General features: G+C 37.1%; 1 long non-coding RNA gene across 1 annotated transcript in view; it reads right to left on the reverse strand.

Moving 5' to 3' along the window:
• The window catches only part of LOC115235068, a 111,226-nt gene that overhangs the window by 73,746 nt on the left and 14,645 nt on the right, over nucleotides 1-22,835 (reverse strand). The window contains exon 3 of the long non-coding RNA XR_003883973.1: nucleotides 4,966-5,003. This is a non-coding gene — a long non-coding RNA (uncharacterized LOC115235068). The remainder of the gene's footprint in view (nucleotides 1-4,965; nucleotides 5,004-22,835) is intronic.

The following is a 22,835-nucleotide window of genomic DNA, read 5'->3' on the forward strand; positions in this document are numbered from 1 at the left end:
GGGGGGGGGGGAAGGGAGGGTACCGGAACCGGAACCAGGGAGCGCAGAAACACGAACAGACTCGACGTCGACGGTGGCGTCGGCGTCGGCCCCGATATGGCGGAAGCGTCGCGTTTGCCGGAAGTCGCCAAGGAAATGAAATGCCTCCCAGCCGGGGAGGCCGCCCTTCCACCTCCACCCCCCAGGGAGTTTCTACCGCCGTCACCCTCCCACCGGAACCGACGTTCCTCGCCAGGATTTCCAGAGTTCTCCTCTTTCCAGGGAATGTAGCGGGGGTTGGCGGAGACGGCGGCGGCAACCGGAGAAGGGCGTCGCGGCGAGATAGCGTCGAACTTTGCGTCAAGTATGAGAAAACGAGGAAAGGGCCTCGGGAAACGTTCGCTCGCGCTTATTCCAAGAGACACGGAAATAAGAAGAGGAACGTTCGCGCGCATGCAATGAAAAAATTATGCGGATTTAGTGCGAAATTTATATATTTAATGATTGAAACCTAACACATTAACGTGCAAAGATAAAGCGTTTATCTAATAATTATTGTCAATCGTGAAACTATCGCCAATGATATGATTTAATGTTAATGCATAACCATAAGTTTATAGTAAAGATTAAACATCTCTCCAACCAAATGTAGATATGCTTTTGCTTCGAAACTTTTAAACAAGATGTTTCTCGCTTCTGCCTCAAGCACTTGATTTATTTGACTCGATAATTTAAATGCACCTGCCAGAGAAAGGTAGTATCGTCTTAATTGTCATTCTTTACAAACGCGACGCTTTGCTTCTCGGTAAACGCACGCATATAGCCTTGTGTACCTGGCGAACGTGATGATGCCGCGGGCGAACGAAGATATTCCGACTTCCGTCCGTGCGCAGGAATTTCTTCCCGGAATAGTTTGGACGCCGGTTAATCGAGTTCTTCATTCAAATTCCATCCATGAAAAAAAGGATTGGTCAGAGTCACACGGTCTGAGTAACGTCGATGACTCGACGTTGTTAATGTTTAATAACAATCATGACGATAATATCGACAATGATAATAATGGATAAGCACTATAAGTATTTTACAATTTTTTCTTTTTTTTTTTTTAATGGAATTGTTCATGTTTTGTCATATATTATTTATCTTTTGTAAATTTTAATTAGATCGTGAGATTAATTCGGCACGATATTAAGAATAAACTATTTATTCGTTTATTTATAATATATATAATGTAATAAAGCGTATAAATAAAAGTCTGCATTATTTTCGGACATTTATAATTAATATGTTTATAGTTTGGCAAAATATCAGAAATTAATAATTCAATTTATATATATATATGCCAGACTGCAATTTGAAAATATGAGAGAAACGGAATACCCTTTTATCTCATCTGAGAAAAATTGCGGAGAAAATTAGAACATAGCTTATAACGGCTAAGTAAGTTGTCATTTATTACCGTCACGCTACCGGCAATTATTTACGTCGTCATTAACTAGATAAGAGCAATAGCGCATTAAAACGTTCAATGCGCGAAAAAAAAAAGAACTGTCGTTACTGCTGTTACTACAAGAAAGAAGAGAAGGACACGTCACGCGATGTACACGCGCACGCACTCACGTGGATGACGCGTTATTTTCCGATGAGATTATTTCCGGTAAGTCCGCGTGATTCCGCGCCGCGTCACTTCCTCCTCCGTTCCGCCGTCGTCTTCTCTTCTCCGTATATATAATCTTCGCGTCAGCTCCGTTTCTTCGTCGCTCATTGTCGGACTCATTGCGCCGAATTACGTCATCTTGTGGAAATCGTTACTACTTCCTGCGCGCGTACCCGAGCGAAAATAGTTTCGCGCAATCTCGTCGTAAGTAAGTAGGAACACGAGTTAATTCAAGAATGCTTTTTATGAGTAAATTATTCGTCGCAACGCGAATGGCAGCGACCATAAAAAAAGAGATTCGTCGTTCTGACCACGCAAGCGTTGCGATATAATATAACTGTTAGCCGTCGCGTAATGGGGAAATAAAATTTTTATATACTCTCGATTTCACGCATATAATTATGACGTAAATTTATAAATTTTACTTTCTTGCATAATCATATAGAAGATTTACTACAATAAAACAATCTTCTTATATATCAAATATTTTTGCAAGCTTTGTGTTTCATAATATTATATTAAATCAATTTGTTAAATTGCTATAATATTTTGTCTGATGACATATTAATCATAACATTATCAATATCATATCACATTAATTTTCTATGATCAAGATGCATCAGGGTTATCTGTCATAAAATTCGTACATAATAGCATCATAGTATAGTACACACACAGTTAAAGAATTTTGATTAAATTTTCATATTGTATATTTTATTTTAATAAAATGGCTTCAAAAACATAGATGATGCAAAATGATATATTATTTTTTGACTTTTCCTTTCACAAAATCGCTGGCTATGCACAATTGCGAAATTGATAACATCAGTCTTTTGTCCAAACATGCGTCAAGCAGCAGTCGAGCACTGCGCGATCTTTATCTCGAGTACGCTAACTACTTCTTTCTGATTAACCAGAGTCAGATATCGTGAAACGGACGTGCCGATGCACGATAGCATTATTCGTCATAGCGCGCGCGGTTTCCTCGACGTCGTCGAAAAGCCTGCGGAGACTTCCGGTCGCGACGAAATCCCGCCGCTCACCGACCCTGACCGAGCACACCCGTGACAATTAGTTCCAGCAGTGATTCGGTTCCCACGCGGTACGATTAAGCCTATTAATAACATCTTGCGACTCGATTTGAGTATATATGTTCGTCCGATCTTAAGTCCGACCTCTCCCGTTTCCCGTTTTAAAAGAACGTGAATATTAAAGTGTCATGAATGTGCCTGATTCACAGTCTCTGCAATTTGATTTGATATATGTAGATGTATATATTTGGCAAAGTATTGTATATTAAACCACTTAAATATTTGCAAGTGAATTCACGATTCTTCACAGAGGAAGGAGAATATAAAATTTTTACGTAAAATATCCGTTAAAATTAGACATTCAATTCTCTGAGTTCACATCGTCTATTTGATGATGTTGTAACGTGACGTAAATTTTCCGATATTTAATCTACCAGCGAACTCTGCTATTTCGAAGTAACATGTGCTTTTTTATGTCGCATTCAAAAATATACACCATCTGTGATATATTGTATTACGTTTAATTTTTAAGAATTGAAAATATACGATATAAAGTTAAATAATTGCATCAATTCTTGCAACTACAGTATTTTTTACCGACAGAAAAATCTAGTTTAGCTTAATACTAAAAATTGTATCGGAAAGGCTTTCGTGTGACAAATTTTGAAATTTAATTCCAGATAAATCAAATACCCAATGCAACCTATATTAAACCACTTAAATATTTGCAAGTGAATTCACGATTCTTCACAGAGGAAGGAGAATATAAAACGTATATTTACGTATATTTACGTATATTTTTTTTTTACGTATTTTTCGTATTTTTGACGATGAGTTCACATCGTCTATTTGATGATGTTGTAACGTGACGTAAATTTTCCGATATTTAATCTACCAGCGAACTCTGCTATTTCGAAGTAACATGTGCTTTTTTATGTCGCATTCAAAAATATACACCATCTGTGATATATTGTATTACGTTTAATTTTTAAGAATTGAAAATATACGATATAAAGTTAAATAATTGCATCAATTCTTGCAACTACAGTATTTTTTACCGACAGAAAAATCTAGTTTAGCTTAATACTAAAAATTGTATCGGAAAGGCTTTCGTGTGACAAATTTTGAAATTTAATTCCAGATAAATCAAATACCCAATGCAACCCTCTCATATTGTAGCCGCGCTTAGAACAATACATCCATTTGGGCGATATCAAATCTGGCAGCAGCTGGGACTTATTGTTAGTATTACGTAGAATCGATATGCGTAGAAAAATGAAAATCGCCACAATCAAGCTTCAAGAACGTATCAAGCATCAGCGTTTCGCCGGAAAATTAACTTAAATACATTTACGCGATTAATTTAAAATTTTTTATCTGCTCGCCGAGCGTATAAATGAATATTTTACGAATGTCTGTGCAGCGCGAAACCTGTTTACAACAGACAACGTTTCGAGATATCGGCAAGATGCCGCGCCGCACCGAACGGATGTCGTAACTTGCGATAAATTATAAAAAGCAACGTTAAATATATATAGGCGAGTCCGTTAAACAGGAGAGAGGAGGCAGGAAACGATCGTCGGATATAGCAAGGATTCACGACGCTATTCCACGGCGATATGTAAATAGAAATGTTCCTTCGCGGTGTCAGCGAGATTAATTCCGCGCAAACGTGGATGGGAATAGAACAGATCCGATTTTAATGCGATAGATTTGTATTATTAATAGACCGTACAATAACGGTGATCCAGCTGTCGAACTGTCCGTGAGATCAGTCTCATTACGTAAAGTGAGAGAAGGAAAGGTTGCCTTCTTTGCGTGCCGACGACTATTATACGGCGAAGTAATAAATGGTAATAGACGAGGCGAATAAAGATCCGCGCGTTAAAAGAATTATTATAACGAGTCAATGACGACTGCCACTGTTATTAGACGGAAACTATGCGACTTCGGAGGCATTCACAAAGTGTTATTCGCCTTTCACTATTACCGTGGCATACCATTCAGGTGCGACCTGTGTGTTTCCGGAACCCCATAAAATGTGTGAGATATATTAAACTTTTGTACTGCTAATAATGTGTTAGGAAAATGTCATCATTTTAGATTAAGAGCTTCATAGAAATTAATGTTTTATAAGGATAATAATTTTTCGCCCAAAAAGATAATGCTGACATTATTTTTGTAAAGATTATTTTATAATAAGTAGATAAAAATCTCCATATTCATTATATTATTAATTTTTTTGTTATTAATTAGTAACGCAATAAAATAATATGAAATCAAATGAGTTTCACTCACCAATGATGCAACGGCGGAGACCTGCACATAACGTTGATCTGTAACATGCAAATATATTGAAATTATAAAATAATAACAAAAATAATTAATATTTCAAACAATATTCTACGATTCGTATATTATACGCATTCTCAGTCCGAAAATGATTAACAAATCATATCATCGGTAACGTTATCCTGATATCACACGCGAATCGAATTACGTCGTTATTTGAATCAAATAATCATTAATTCGCGATACTCTTACATGTTATTTATCGCGACAGATAATCGCTAATTCTATTAATTATAGAAAATGATTGCTCGTTTAATCTTTTTTCGAGCGCGCGTGATTGCGTTCAGAAAGATATTACGATACACGAAACGACTTGTACCTCGCTCGAACCTCACCGTACGAATAACAAGGTGACAGCGTAGAGACATAGAGACTCTCTAATAAGAGTCGTGAAAAAAAGTCTTGTAAGTTGATGTGATGCCATGTTTTGTCAAACACATGTTTGTTTATCACTTTTGTTTACAGACATTACCATAATGGTCGTACACAATCATACTATATCTATTATATCAGTTTGACAAAACATGGTGGTACCAATCAAAATCGGGGACGTTATTTCGCGATTCTTATTAGAAGGTCTCCACGTATACACAATATATAGCGTGCTTTATAGGTTACAGAAAATAAATACCGAATATAAGTATATGACAATAACATAATTCACGGTTATCATAAAATATCTAAGACATTATGAAAGAAATATTATTCATGTTTCTTGAATTTCAAATTAATTGTTAATAAAAAAGTAATACGTGTAATATACCTACATTATATCGCGACTTTTCGTAACGTTAATCGCTCGATTTGTATATTACCGCACGAAAATGATCCGAAAATAATCAATAATTTCATCTAAATTATCAAAAAATTCGAATCACGGTGCAAAATATATTATATATAAATACCAGCATATTTAAAAATAATATAAAATATCAATCATAATTGTCGCAATAAAATATTTTATAATTTCTGTCCTTTTAATTGCTACTTCAAATGAATATATCGCAAGAAATATCCGCTTTGATAAATCGCCTCGATATGCGATTAATTGCGAGTTAATTAATTGTGAAGAATTGATAATCTTTAACTTATATAAAATAACCGCGTCGTGCGATTTCTAATATTTCACGATCATATTCCGATTGATAATACATATGTCGGACGTGCAGCGAGACTCGAGTGAAAAGATAACGTTGCGAGACGTTCATATTTTTTCAAATGCGATTGCGAAAAATATCGGGAGATGCCAAACGATCATCTCCTATGATTATTACAATTAGCACAATTATCAGAGTTTGCATAATTTATTAATTCCCGCGATAAACGATAGTAAGAATATTACGATGACGACTATTTGATTTAAATAACGAAATGATATAATATATCAACAATATTTATCAGTAATATACATATTTCGCGGGATTTATATATGTGTTGGAAATGTACTAAGTTTGCAATATCGAATACCGATTATATATTTTATATATTTGTTTTATATATTATATATTTTCTGGCGGTCCATTGCGTTTTACCTTGGCATTAACTCGCGAATTGTGTAATATCGCGCGATATCATAGTTGAATTGTCGATGTCATTTTCGAATTTTTTGATCATTAGCGAAATGTTGCGGATAGGACTTTGAATCGAGCGACATTGCGGCGCATTTAATTAGTAAATACAACTGTATCTAACGAACCATATTTTGATATCTGTCAAACGCATGCCAAAAATTCAATGTCTGCACATCAGTAATTTATTAAAATGTGTATTTTATATAATTTATTCGATCGAAATGTATCGCGCAAATAATCACATGTTTTCGAATATTACATCTTTAGAACATTTATTTTTTATTTTAACTTGTATATATTTAGCCGTTTATATGTTACGAGGTAGAAAGGAAAAAAGAATAAATTCGCGATTTTCGAATCCCATAGCTTCTTAATCACAATTTTTACATTATTTTCCCGTTGCAATATAACAATGTGCATCACATGCGATTAATGTCGAGAATATTATGCAAAGTCGTGCATTATCTTTCATTGATTAATACGCGCGCGATTTTATAATTAACCATGTTTTCGTAAATCAGAGAGTGTTGTATGAGTGACAGAAAAAATTTTTATTTGTTACTTATAAAATTAGTTTCTCTCGTTTATCTACGAGACATAAACCTTAACAGAGAAAAGGCTAATTTGGAAAGGCGAGTCTAGTGACATCCTGCTAATCCATAAATCAGCTGTGATTTACTATCAAAATCACTGTCGGTGCCGCGTGCGATTTATTCCCTTTCGGCTCGATAATAAGTACATTTTTCACGCCCCATCGTTATTCCTATCATAATCAACGTCATTTCACAATAAAGGTTTTCCATCAATCGAAGAAATATATTTGTGGTATATCGTTTTCAAATTGGGACAACGTTGTTTTCATAGCACGATGCATGTGCGTGATCATGATGTTTGTGCATATTAAAATTTATATCAATATTTGGGATGTTGCAGCAGTTTGCTTTCGTTATATTATTGTAACATACTTCAATATTGTTAGAGTAAAGCGATGAGAAATAGCGGGATATCTCTAGTGCTCAAGATTAAAGACAAGTGGCATCAGCGATATTATCTAATTTAAAGCTATAGTTTGAAACATACACATGCGCTGTTAGACTGATTACTTAGCTAGTGTATATTTTTATTCACTTGCCAAAGTTAAAATTTTTTCTCCGGTATTATTTTAAAATTCGCGTAATATATATTGCAATATTATTTTCAATAAAAATATATATTCTTTTCTGATTTAATATAGATGAACTTCTGTTTAATTATAACGTATTATATATTAGCGATATAATACAGCAACAAAAATAAAAAGATTCTGGATAATATCATAAATAAAAATAAAAAATATTTAATTAAATAATACATATATAGTCTCAGCAAAATAAAGTAAAAAGTAAAATAAAAAACATCCATAGTTATTAAAGACAAATTGGCAAAATAATAGAAACAAAATATTAATATAAATATGTATAACGAAACTATCAAAAATTATCTATATATATTTTTATATCTGAAAAGTGATACTCAATTCCTCGTGATTCTTCGCTTTGCAATCATTTCCGGGCGTCGAGCATACGGCACAGTATTGTTGTATCGGAGTGTTTATATCATGAATCACGGGAGGAGAAAATGATTCAACGCCCGTAGTTAATTGTAATCACTTAATTACGTTACGATGCTTTGTTCGCGAGTACTTGCATCGAGTACTCCAAGTGCGGGATCGCTACATTGACCGCGATCGATTATCTCGATTTGGTTGCGGCCGCGTGATTAGAATACCGATTAACCGTGATTAGACGTGACCGTGGACATTCCTGCCGCACGCAAATGCCTGTTGGTTACAATGGTGTCGAACAACAGTGTTATCTATACAGCGGGACCACGTACGTACGTGCGTGCGTGCGTGCGTGCGTGCGTGCGTTGGACCATAAGCCCCGATTATGCGTTTCCCTAAACCCCTATCGGACACCGCAAAGGAAAATCTCTAGCGGTCAGGGGAGTATTGTCGAGTAGTTTCCTCCTTTTTCAGATATTTTAACTCGGTATTAAAATACTGATAATAATATCCTGCCGTTTTGAATTTAAATTTAATAAATATAAAAATAAAATTTTTTGTTTGTAAAACTATAAATCACTTGCATCTTTGGATTTTCACACTTTAAGAAAGTTGGATGAGACTTGACAGTTTATAGTTCTGAGTAATGCTGAAAAAAATTATAGAGAACGATATCGGAAAGGAAAAAAAGAACTATGATATACAGATAACCTTTGTTTGGCGCGACCAAGACCTAAAACAGAATCTCGTTCAGAACAAGCCTGTCGAGCGTATAATTTACTCGGGAATCACCGATGGGAGAAGCGCGCGCGAAGTGGCGGGAAGACAGAAGGATTGAGTAACGGATCGGCGAACGAGGTGAAAGAGAGAAGGAGGAGGGAGAGGACGCGGAGACTAAAAGGGATCGAGTATTAATAGAGACTCGGGCGACTGGAAGCCGGAACTGAGCAGCGCGCACCTCTCTTCCTCTCCTCCTCCTTCTTCTTCATCTCCTTTTATCTCTTCAGAGAGAGAGAAAGAGAGAGATGGAGAGAAAGAGAGGTCGCCTTATTTATAAACGGCGAGATGAAACGTGGTTAAGCCGTCGTGAGAGGAAACCATTCTCGTACTCATAGTCATACTCAGCGATCCAACGCAGCTCCCACGCTTCCACAGATGCATTATAATACACGCGCGCAGCACCTCGCGCGACCGCCACCCCTGACGTAACGCACAAGCGGTGCATTTATTTAAAAAATCGCGCCTACATTATTATTATTTGAGCCCACTTTCTCCGCGCGAGCTCGATAGCGCTTTATCGAATGCGTAACAAATCAACGCGACAGGGTGCACCAATAGTGTCTCTTTTTTAATCGCGTATAGTAGAAGTTAAACGGGAAATAGAATGATGGTTGTCCATGTTTCCACGGTGGGCAGTTGTATGATATCAACGAAGAAAAATTAAAAAATTTGAAGGAATAACAAAATTTAGATTTTTTAAATTTATTCGAATCAGACTTTATCTCGCGAGAAAAAAAAAGTAAATTCGAAATCACGAATTTATTTAAAACGTAGATTATAAAAGTTTAGCATATATGTATAGCAGGCAGAATGCTCTTTTTGTTCTTTAAAATTTCTTTCAAATTCTTTTAATATTTAATTATTTTCCACTAAAGTGCATTTCTCTCTCTCTCTCTCTCTCTCTCTCTCTCTCTCTTAATAATAATTTTCAAGTTGCTCCTAAATTTAAAATGTAGATGACGATAATATACTAGTAAATTTAACGATTATATGAGAAAATTAGTATGTTCTAAAATTAATTGTTCTAAGAAGCTTGAAACAAAAATTGGGAAAATAACGACAAAAGAAGGGGAAGAGCAGGATTCGAGCTTTCTCATTTGCATTTTAAGAAAAGACCTACTCTACATGTCGATAGATTCTTTTGAAAACTGACTCGATGATATCTCTCCTTTCTCCTTTTTTTCTTCGTGAATACCGGTAGCACTGCGATATTTCCAAATCTGAAATTCTTATAGTATATGCATATTCAACTTAACGGCGATATCAAGAAAGACGGAACTATTCGACATACCGTTAACATTTCGAAACAATATATTCCTGGCTTTCGTAGCACGGAATTAATTAACTACGCGTTAATTTCCTGAGTCCCTCTCCGTCCGGCCGAGGTCTTATGTCATTAGCGTGTCATACTTTTCACTATGGACTCGCACTTTCATACCGGCAGTAATAGCGATTGAGTCTCGGATAAGCGCGCGTGTGCATAACGGGCGCGCGGCGTTCTCAAGGCTGAAGAAAAACGTGGTGTCTATGCACGTACACACCAGTGAGAAACGCAATTTATAGATAATGCACAATACAGTAACGTACCGTTACAACCGGTACTCGGCCTCGACGTTACTCCGCGCTAATGCTTCTCGTGCGCTTTTCGCCTATTAATCGATACTCATGCTATTACGTGCTATTCGTTAGCACGGTAGATAGGCGTCCAACGTGCTTCTAAATTTGCAGCACTAACGCGATAAAATTGCACACGTAGATCGAGAAAACAATTAAAAGAAAAATCCTCTCGGCAATTATACTTTAATTTTTACATTTTTATTTTTACGCGATTTGATTTCGTCGGCGAACTCATTTTTTTTTCTTCAAATTTAGCCTTGTTACATATATCTTCTTGAAAGATATAAAAATATATTTAAATTAAAAATAAAGCGATTTGTAACTCTTCTTTTAGAAATACATATATTGTCAAGAGAAAATATTTTCGCGCACGTTTATATCTTCTTTAAAAGCGAAAAATATTATATTCTATATCGCGTTGTGTCGCGATGTTTCGATGGATACATCTAAAACCATCGACAGTGTTTCGGGCTGATGGTGCATCGGCGAGATCTCTGCAGCAGGATTTACAAAGAGATTCTCAGTTGCCAAGTATCGGATGCATAATAACGTAGAGTTTCCGAAACAGTGTACAGATACGTACCGTAGAAAATAGAAAGGAAATGCCGGCGGCGAACTTCCGCGAACGCTCGGAAAACACGATGAGATGCCGGAACGAGAATAGAAACACAATCTCTCGCGCGCGCGGAAAACATGCGACAAGAGAGAAACAGTACACTGGTTATTTTTACAAGCTCTGACAATCGTAGACACCGCTCGTCTCGTATAATTCGGTATATTTCGCGATGTGATTAATTAAACATGTGTGTGAAACATAATGGGACGTTGCCACGAATTCTCTGGGTGAAATCAAACAAGCGCTTCTCGTCTCTCTCACGAATAGCGAAACCGAAATAGAAACCATTTCGCGGATTCTAGACGCGATGCTAGACATAAACCAGCGGAGCTATTTGTAACTTCGTCCCAACAAGTGCGTTAATATGCGCGTTGAGAAATGCAACACGAGGAATTACAATCTTGCGGTCAAATATCATTTTCGAAATATTTATGTAATAATGTTTTTTTTTTTTTTTTTAATATCGCAAATTTTATTTTTTATGTTATGTCACGTTTCGTCATTCTATCACTTTCTTTTTGATGATTACATTATATGTTTCGGTTAAAATGTTTAATCGAAAATTTCTAATATTTCTCATTTTTATTGCCTACTACTTATAAAAAAAACATATAAAAATATGTTCCTAGGATATTTATTTATATTTATGTACATATTTATATCGAGATGCGACACATATATTATTTTATAAAAACAACCAACGTTCTCGTTATTACTCAAAATGTTAATTTTGTTACACAATCATTCGCGAATTTCTCATTATGTCATTGATGACCATATGGCCAGATGCTGAAATTTATCTGGTGAACTGTTTATCCGCTGACGAGCCGGAACAAACGCGAAGTAAACGACGCTGATTTGAGCTCGTTGATAAGTCTTCTTTTATTCGCGACGATATTATAGCGCCGATTAGTTGTCAACACGCGAATTACCTACACACCGATATATACCGCGTATAATAACCGATATTTACACGAACGGATATGTATGCTTGCGACTCGCGAACGTCGCACAAATACACGTGATCGACAGAAAGAGAAAGAGAGAGAGAGAGAGAAGGAGACGACCTAACGAGCGCGTCCAGCGCCGACGATAAATCAACGTTGCGTAATCGAGAGGTTGATTTATATCGCCCGACGTGTATGCTGTTGACCCGCGCGATTGCTTCCTTTTTTTCCCTCCGCCCCTCTTTTCTCGCCCGTCTGCCGCTTTTTGCGTTCGAGCTTCTTTTCCGCTCGTCGTTCCTGCGGAGATTTTTCGAAATGTACGATCTTAAACTAAATGATTGCATGACTATTACTGACTTTTTTCGATCCGTATATTGTACGTTGATATCTTAGCGACGATTAACATATCTTCTCTCGATAAATACTTTATACATGTTTTATGAATTGCATAGGATATTTCGCGAGATTTGCAATATATTTTAAGAACGTAAATATATAATTATTACACTCGTTCGTGTGTAACTATATTTTATATTTAACTATGTATCTTTTATTATTCTCACATTTTTATAATTATCATAGATAATGCTTGTTATACTTTTAGTTACGCAAAAAAAGAAAACAAATAATTTTTTTCAAATTGCGAGTATGTAATTGACTTTTGATTCTCGTACTGTTAATTGCTCGAGGTTGGATCTCGTTCCATTTAAAAAAAAAATATGCATATCCATTATGTCGCTTACCGCACGCGTGTTATCGGTACCCGTTTCTCGTGCCGATTACCTCATCGCGTTCGACTTTTCCAATGCGGACGTGGTATCTCGGAAATATATCGATACACGCCTAGCTGCCCACGTGCCACCTTCGAGACGCCACGCTGGTAAGACTGAGAGAGAGAGAGAGAGAGAGAGAGAGAGAGAGAGAGAGAGAGAAAACACTATCAGTAATGCTCGCTCGGGTGTGACACCGGTTGTCGAGTTGCAATCGCGAGAAAGGATTGTGCTTTCATACCCGGAAAATTGATCCTTCTCTTTTATGAAATGATTTTCCAATTACTTACTTATCGCAATACATATTATATCTTATTCGATTCGTTTTGCAGAAATCAATTTTTATCACCACGTCGTCCCTTTCTCTTACCTTGTGTGATCCAAAAAGAATATTCCCGTATTATCACAGAAAAAAAGATATTGTTCAGAATTTACCGACACAAACAACCTTACGCAATCCAGATTTTCGAGTCATCCATGTGGGAGTCATCCAGTATTGTTTCGGGTCGACGCGAAAGTGGCGATAAATCGAACCGCACGCACACACAAGCGATCACTGGCAGAAATTTATATCAGAGATTCAGGGCAGCTACTTGTACAATGTTTGTTAGTTTACACGGGTATATAGCGGACGAGAATGGGCGGAATTTTAAGCAGAGCATAGATATTCATTCTGGTCATTCCACCGGTTACCCGATATCGCTGTTATTTCCCGTTTAAATATTATATTATAGTGTCTATTGTGTGAGACCGTATAAGAGGTAAAACATATACGCGTATATCAAAGTATAAGAGCGTCTATCGAATATTGTTAACGATAGCGACATTAATTTTACGATAATTATGTTATGAGAAAAATACGCGTATAAATTCTATTTGATTTACAATTGGATAAATGAATAGGACCAACAATTCGAAGCTGAATTGAAATCGTAGAGCGAATTAGGATCCGTTTAAAACCTAAAAATCTGCAAGCCGAACAGCATTTAGCACGTGTTAATAGAACAGAAATATTTTTGAAGATGTGTTCGCGCTCAAAAATCGATGTCGATTTTATTCGATTTGGCGATTAATTAATTTTATAATATAGTGTTACCGTCCTTATCGGAAGAAATATCGAAGATGGTGATACTGAAGTTGAGATGCTAACAGAATGTAACAGAAATTTAACAATACATTTATTTTGCTTTATTATAATATTCAATCATTTCATCTTTCTTTCCTTCACTCGCATTCTTTATTCGTTAATTAATTCAGGTCACAATGCAAAGTTAAATTTTGCATGAAATTCTATCCCGAAAGGCACATTACCCTCCATCATCCATCCCCCTCCCTTCAAAACGGATTTTCTCTCTCGACACAACGACATAAAGCGCGCATAAGGTGAAGGTATCGATTGCGCAACGTCGATATTATGCAACTGAGTCGGCTTCCTGCTGTTATCTAACCGCACAGAGTACAGGAACTCGGCAAAGACTGGGACGCGATGATGTGACGTAGTTGCCCAAAGTTTTCTTCTTCCGCGATCAACGGCACAACCGCTCGTCGATAACTTTACATCACCGTCTGCGTACCGCCATAAACGGATTCTTACCGGGGGGCGCACTGCGTAATACGTGATGAAAAAACCTAATTATCACGTGTTAAACAGGTTGCTTACAGAATCGATTGTGGGAGAAAGTATATTCGCGCATTAAAGGTGAGATGCGTACACGCGATGAGTCTACGATCGATTAATCCTTTTTCCCTTAAAATGTCTTAGATATATAGGATGCTACTAACTTCTATAGATATTGTCATAAATTAGTTGTGAAATTTGATATCGGTTTTTTAATAAAAATACGAAAAAGATAATTTTTTTAATTTTGGGGCATTTTTCCAAATTCTGACAATTTATATATTTAAATGCAAAAATTATGTTTTATTAAAAAAATTAAAATTAAAAGAATCTGCTTTTATTCTTGATGTTTGAAAGTAAATTCTCGTAAGTAGAAAAAGATAACTATAGTAAATATTAAGGAAAAATCATGTTATCTACTTTCATCTAAAAATATAAAATTTATCTTCTTCGATATTAAATAATTCTATTGCTATTAATTCATTTGATAATGAAGCAACCGCTATTTCTCTTGCCTTGATCTCAAGTTTTTGCGATCGAATCAACCCGTTTAGTTCCGGGACACCCTGTACGGAACATCTAATTTGAATTGTAAATGTGGCAAAACGTCAAACGAGAACCATTAATCACTCTACGTCTCATTCGCCTTCATAAGTTTATATACACATTCCTTCTTTTGTATGCGTACGTGCGTGCGCGCGCACGCGCGCGTGTGTGTATGTGTATGTAACTTAAATAAATCTAAAAAGATTTAAAAAAACAACCTTATTGCGTAATATCTAAATATTGAGACAAATTTTTGTTTACTTGTATATATATTGATCATTTATTAATATAACTACTGTATATTATATACTTTATATAATAACTTTAAAAATCTTTTACAAGATCCTATAATTTCTTGTGCTTTTTTAACTATATTTTTTAATAAAATATAAATTAGAGTTTGCGTGCGTGATAATACTGTTTGATAATTTTTAATAAATATACATTCTCAAATTTATCTACAAATTTAAGATTCAAGATTATTATATATATTTTTATCTTTTTATAAATATAATAAACATAATAGATATTCAACCATAATGTTATTTGTTAGTGCAAATTACGACTGTCAGATTCTTAATTTATATTGACATTGTGTCTGCAATCATCGTATTAAACGTATAAAACTCGGAATCGGAAAGTCGCGATTATCGCTAAATGCAGCGCTAAATAAGGGTGAGAGAATATGTAGCAATGGTGTTCTCTTACCGTACAATTAGTGCTAAATATGACAGTCTGGTCTTGAGTTCAATTTGTCTAATATGATCATGACACGCGATTTAAACACGAAACGAGAGTCGGGCGGGGCGTGCTGAGAATGCGAGCTATTGTCTTTCAGGCGTATGGCGTATGCAACACGCAGTGTATTAATAAATCGTGCACTGTACACGCGGTATCGAGGCAATATTGACTCTTTCTCAATCGAAAGGTCCGCTACTGTGGAATAGCGCGTGGCTGTAAAATTCAAATCAGACGGAACATAGATTCTAACTTGTTGTGCAAAACAGATAAATTTATCGTTCGTCGATAAATTTGCAGATAGATTCTTCTAGGAACTCAAAAAAATAATGGTGCAAAACATGTGGAATATGACTCGGTTTCCAATATATCCGGTTCACATATGCTGATCATCCACGACCTTTTGTTGAAAATTCTACCATTCATGCAGAAATGACTATTTTTGCGTCGTATATTTTATTGGAGGGCTAAGATAAATATATATGAATTTTATAAGATATATCTTTACATTTTTTAATATCTTCATTGAAAGAGGGTAAAAAAATCTTAAGCTTGGATCTAAGCATTTTCTCTTTTTTTCTCTCTGTCTTTCTCTTGGATCAGACCTTGATACTTTACAATCACAATATAATCTGTTATGGCGTTACAACATCACATCTGGTAGATTTGCCCTTTAGGTTTTCTCAGGGTTCGCATCAATCAACGAGATCTTGTTGTGTTTGTTACTCGAGAGTTTCAAGTTAAAGGGATCCCTACAGATACGGGTCTTCAGAAAATTGTGACAGCCGACAGGGATACAAGTTAAGAGCGTTCTGTCTGACTTCGACTTTAGAGACAAAGTCGGGCAACAGGAGTGTGAACCAGTTGTGTAGGTACGACGGAGATTGTGTGATCTCTGAACCCGATATATACATTACGCATTACGGTGTCTCTCTCAAGGCTGCTTACGGGAGCGATAAGTATGCGATTTATGTGTGCCCGGGCGATGTTGCGTTGCATTGTGCTGCATATGCGTGTGCGTGTCACAACTTGCCGCGAATTGCATCAGCGACACTTTCGAGCACTGCGATAGTCCATTGTTGCGTACCAATCGCGTATTATCGCGTATGGCACGCACGATCCGTTTCTACTCACGATCACCCCGTTACTTTCGTCGCGGCTCGCCCATACTTCTTCGCCGATTAAATTCGCCGCCGTCCGAACGGCCGCGATGATGGGAAAGATACACGCGCTTATTCCATTCTCGACGTGTGCAATAATGAGTACGGACAAGCTTATTATACGTATTAAGAGGCTTAACACGTATAACGAGTGTATACAGAATCTCATTTCCCAACTCCCAATTCTAAACTCAAAGTTTTTAACTTTCAACTCTCATAAATATAATTAAAAATATAAGCACATATTTAGAATCTCTGTAAATTAAAAGACTAATATATAATGTGCGATTTGAAGAAATTCTTGCTTTTATTAGTTTTTTTTATTCGATAGACAACCGAATATTTGACGAAAATTTCGATCTAAACAGATATCAATAAAGTCGATATATTAAATACACCGCAAATAATAAAATAAAAGCCATAATTTGCATCGAATATTTTCGCAAAAATATCTATTTGTAAAATTGAGAAAAATGTGTTTTTTATACCGGTGTATTGCTTAACGGTTCGATTAGCTCTTTTTAATGCAATTCAGATTCTTATGTATGACAGTCACCGATATATCTGAGGATTCTTCACGGCCTGGCCCGCGAAACGGGTTCCTCGCAGGTGAAGGTGCGACGAGGCATGGCGCGTCCCGGAAGTAGGTGCGTCCAACGTAGTTCCTCCTTTCGAGGTCGGGACGTTCTTAATAGTCTCGCGATCACCATTGTCATCGTTACGCGCTCGATATTAACAATTGTGCTTTCTCGTGTCGTCGACAAGCAAGTGTAAAAAAAGAAAGCGAGAAAAAGAGAAAAAAGGCTATTTGTTATTTGGAATAAATTTGAAAATGAGTGTTAAACTTATAGAAAATATATAAATGTAATAATTGAGGATTTTTCATTTTAAAGAAAGTTTGTAAAGCTTAGACTTTCTATAGAAATATTAATAAAAATCCTATGTAAAAAATAGTTTTTTTTTTAAATTAGATTATAAAGGTAAAAAATGAAAAATATAAAGAATCATAATTCCTACAAATTTGTAAGTGAAAGTTTAAAGTTGTCAAAAAATCAAACAAGTAATAAATTATACAAATGACAAATAAATCTATTATAGATTGATTTTTTTTAAAGGAGAAACAATTCCGTTCTCTGCCGGCAAACAATGAAATTATATTTAAACACTTCTCCATTAATAATATTTCCATAACTCCCACATAAATCCCACGATTAGCAACAAAATTTATTAACTGGAGATAAAGATAATATAGATTCAAGTATATATGCTAAAAGAGAGGAAAAGAAAGGGAAGAATATATATGTATGTTTGTCGACGAGGTGCGCGGGGGTCGGAGAGAGAGAGAGAGAGGTGAAGTCGGTCGTAATCTGTGGGAGAGGACGAGGAGGCAGCCAGGCATGTCCGAAGGAAAGGAAGCTCTGCGGACCTCAGTTCCGCTCGTTCTCTCGTCTTCCTATCCGATTCTCTCTTTCTCTCTTCACCTCCTTCATAAGAGTTCGTACGAGCCACTGATTCCAAGCCGAGTGTACGTACTACGACTACGACGACCGCCGTTCGCTAGGGCGTGGGTGTGTACGTGTGCGTATGCGTACAACGTGCGCGTTGCACGCCCGTGGAAGCGACACACTCCGCTACCTCTCTTAGGCCACTTACCTTCTCCCTCCAGCCCCGTGGGACACGAGGACGACTCGTTTGGGAGATCGAATGCGTCCAATGGGTTTGTCCGGCGATTCGGAACTTCGCTTCGAAGGAAATTATTAAGATTTTTCGGAAAGAAGACCTCAAAGGCCTTGATAATTGATTATATTATTAATATAATGATGACTAATAATTGACGAACCAAATCCTTAGTATTTTTAAGGTATATTAAGGATAAAAAAGGCAAAGATTTTTTTTTTATTTACAGATTGGCCAATTAAACTATGCCAAGAATTTGTAACATCAAGTGTGATACATTCTCATGTTGATCTTGCGATTCAACATCGTCAACGAGATATCTCGTGCTTGTAAAGATGAGAATTGGTCTTTATAAAACGGTATCAAAAATTAAAGAATGTTATTGTAAATATAAAAGCTAAAATTATTATTTTAAATTTTTTTGAAAGAATTCTTTTTCTTTTTTATGCAGAGCAACTTGTTGATAACGATTAAAAATTGCTTCACTAATTGGCTAATAACAGCGATATTATATAAAAAGATTTATTGATTATCTATAAACAAAAATGCGAGACTATCGTTGAAAATCTTTGAATGTGCATTGAATGTGCTCTTTTGCTTCTACGCGATTATGAAAAAAGTAATTTAGTATGCCGATAGCGCAGAAGTTAATAAGTTGTATTATAAATATTACAGAGATTTTTTTTGAACGCGGTATATATAATTTAAAGAACTAAATTTAAAGAACGAATACAAGAACAAAGCGGTCTATCTCTTATGTATCTTATTTAACAATAAATAAAATTCTAAAGATATGACATACGTGTGTCGTCTCTTCGCGAGAGACTTTTAAACGACTCGTGTTACGCTTCGGCAAATCGTTGCTTAGCGTTCAACCGCGATCCCGTCCGCGTCCGGAGCGGGAAAATGTTAATTTGCATAAATGATCGAGGGATCTTCCCGCATCCCGGAAAACGGGCGAATGCTACGTGACACTAATGCCGCCTTTCGCATAGTAATCGAGGAAGCAATAGTTTCCTGGAACGCGGTCTTCTCCTTAATCGGTAATTCGACTCCCGGTAATACGACACTTGTCCAAGATATTCAGCGCGTGCATTTACGTCGTAAAAGTGTAATTGAATATTTTAACCGGCACACAAACTATGTATTTAATATCTATTTATAAAAATCATCGATAGTATTTAGAACTATCCAAAGAATAACGCGTCAAAATATTCGATGGCGTCATATATAAGAATGTTTTAATATTAAAAGCTATCAAAAATATGAAATTAAAAAATATATAAAACATAAATAAAAATATCTATATATTAATATCTCAAGGTTTGGCAAAAATGTGATCTTTCAATAAGACTACTCCCAGACCTTTCCACGCACCTTCTCTCAAACCTTTCAATACTCAATTGCGATTGGATTATCGCTCCCTCGTCTCGGGTGTCTGATCTCGTGTCTAGTCTCCTTTCGCCATCCCCGATATCTTGTCCCTATCTCTTCACCCTTTCCGTGTGGGCAGTCCACTTACGCGCGGTTCCATGTTCATGAGAGTCGCGCGAGACACGAGAATGAGAAAGAAAGAAAGAAAGAAAGAGAGAGAGAGAGAGAGAGAGAGAGAGAGAGAAAGAAAGAAAGAGAGAGAGAGAAAGAGAGAGAGAGAGAGAGAGAGAGAGAGAGAAAGAAAGAAAGAGAAGACTACTCCCAGACCTTTCCACGCACCTTCTCTCAAACCTTTCAATACTCAATTGCGATTGGATTATCGCTCCCTCGTCTCGGGTGTCTGATCTCGTGTCTAGTCTCCTTTCGCCATCCCCGATATCTTGTCCCTATCTCTTCACCCTTTCCGTGTGGGCAGTCCACTTACGCGCGGTTCCATGTTCATGAGAGTCGCGCGAGACACGAGAATGAGAAAGAAAGAAAGAAAGAAAGAGAGAGAGAGAGAGAGAGAGAGAGAGAGAGAGAGAGAGAGAGAGAGAGAGAGAGAGAGAGAGAGAGAGAGAGAGAGAGAGAGAGAGAGAGAGAGAGAGAGAGAGAGAGAGAGAGAGAGAGAGAGAGAGAGAGAGAGAGAGAGAGAGAGAGAGAGAGAGAGAGAGAGAGAGAGAGAGAGAGAGAGAGAGAGAGAGAGAGAGAGAGAGAGAGAGAGAGAGAGAGAGAGAGAGAGAGAGAGAGAGAGAGAGAGAGAGAGAGAGAGAGAGAGAGAGAGAGAGAGAGAGAGAGAGAGAGAGAGAGAGAGAGAGAGAGAGAGAGAGAGAGAGAGAGAGAGAGAGAGAGAGAGAGAGAGAGAGAGAGAGAGAGAGAGAGAGAGAGAGAGAGAGAGAGAGAGAGAGAGAGAGAGAGAGAGAGAGAGAGAGAGAGAGAGAGAGAGAGAGAGAGAGAGAGAGAGAGAGAGAGAGAGAGAGAGAGAGAGAGAGAGAGAGAGAGAGAGAGAGAGAGAGAGAGAGAGAGAGAGAGAGAGAGAGAGAGAGAGAGAGAGAGAGAGAGAGAGAGAGAGAGAGAGAGAGAGAGAGAGAGAGAGAGAGAGAGAGAGAGAGAGAGAGAGAGAGAGAGAGAGAGAGAGAGAGAGAGAGAGAGAGAGAGAGAGAGAGAGAGAGAGAGAGAGAGAGAGAGAGAGAGAGAGAGAGAGAGAGAGAGAGAGAGAGAGAGAGAGAGAGAGAGAGAGAGAGAGAGAGAGAGAGAGAGAGAGAGAGAGAGAGAGAGAGAGAGAGAGAGAGAGAGAGAGAGAGAGAGAGAGAGAGAGAGAGAGAGAGAGAGAGAGAGAGAGAGAGAGAGAGAGAGAGAGAGAAAGAAAGAAAGAGAGAGAGAGAGAGAGAGAGAGAGAGAGAGAAAGAAAGAAAGAGAGAGAGAGAAAGATCCCGGACGCCTGCATCGCCGAAGAATGCCGTGTAATGATGCTGCACATCCGGGACGACGGTTGGAATACCCTTCCCCGCATTCCCTCCCGCCCCTTGCCCCGTTGCCGCCGTCATCGTCGGCGTTCTCCACTCTCCGTCCTTTCTACCTTGTACATCCTCCTCGGCTTCCGAGATGCTTCTGTGGTGTGGCACAGGCCGTGTGGCCTGAGCGGCGAGAGGTACGCGCGGTGGCGTAATCGCTCTCGAGAAGAGGCTGCTCTTCCTTCGGTCGCGATGCATCGCCGAGGGGCGAGAGGTAAAGAAAGAAAGAGAGAGAGAGAGACAGACAGACAGACAGACAGACAGAGAGAGAGAGAGAGAGATGGGGGCTCGTCATCGCTTTTCGACACACAATCGGTGGGATGCACGCGCCGATTATCCCGAATCGAAAAGGCCGATATAAATCGAGAAGCGAAATCGATAGGCGCGACGAACGCCTAAGACTTCAGCCTAGGAATGTCTCAGACTCGCTTGTACCAGTTTGTGTAGAAAAAATAATTTTTAGTTATCATTAATACGTTTTTTATCTTTATAAATTATAGTATTTTTAAAATTGTAGTCTTATTCTTGATACAGATACATAAAAAAGAAATTTACTCGACCAAATATTCAATAGATTCTCAACCTGACAATTTTTGCAATTCGATGATTAAAAAATAATATTTTAGTTTACGGTATAAATAAATTGTAGATGAATAAATATAATTTTAGTATATAATCTTGTGCAAGTTTCGTATTTTATTGTTAAAATGCGAAGTTCTTTAAATTTGATTCAAGCTTCGGTCATACTTTCCTTGTACTTGATAATTTAAGACCGATCGTTTATTTTGTGTTAAGATGTGTCTGGTGACATTCTTCGACATTCCTTGTTAATAAAGTGAACAAGAAAAATCCATACAGGATATGTCGGTCGGAATGCAAAACTTAGGAATTGATGTCTCTGACGCGCGCACTTATTTGAATCTGCATCAAATAGAATCGTCTGGAAAGTGGTTCCGTCCAAAATGCATATATTTGTCGTAAATTCTGTCGGGCGTTGTATTATTGATTTGATATGGAAATTTTATATCCACCAAAAACATTTCCACTTGTTCATCGAATAGAATATTATTGAATGTTTTCATGTTTACTTTGCAACACAAAAACACATAATTATCGCTAAATGACGAGGCTGTAAAGCATAACTGATATTGATTGTAGTGATTACGAAAAATCGTCATCTAAATTTACTAATATGAAGAATAATAATTGTTTTTTAAACTAGATTTCTCCATAAAACGTAATCTTTAAATTAATATACAACTCCTGAAAAAATAATTTTTGTTTGCTTATAAGAAATAATTTCCCT

Source organism: Formica exsecta, unplaced genomic scaffold (genome assembly GCF_003651465.1).
Source record: "Formica exsecta isolate Colony F162 unplaced genomic scaffold, ASM365146v1 scaffold21, whole genome shotgun sequence".
Lineage (NCBI taxonomy): Eukaryota > Metazoa > Arthropoda > Insecta > Hymenoptera > Formicidae > Formica > Formica exsecta.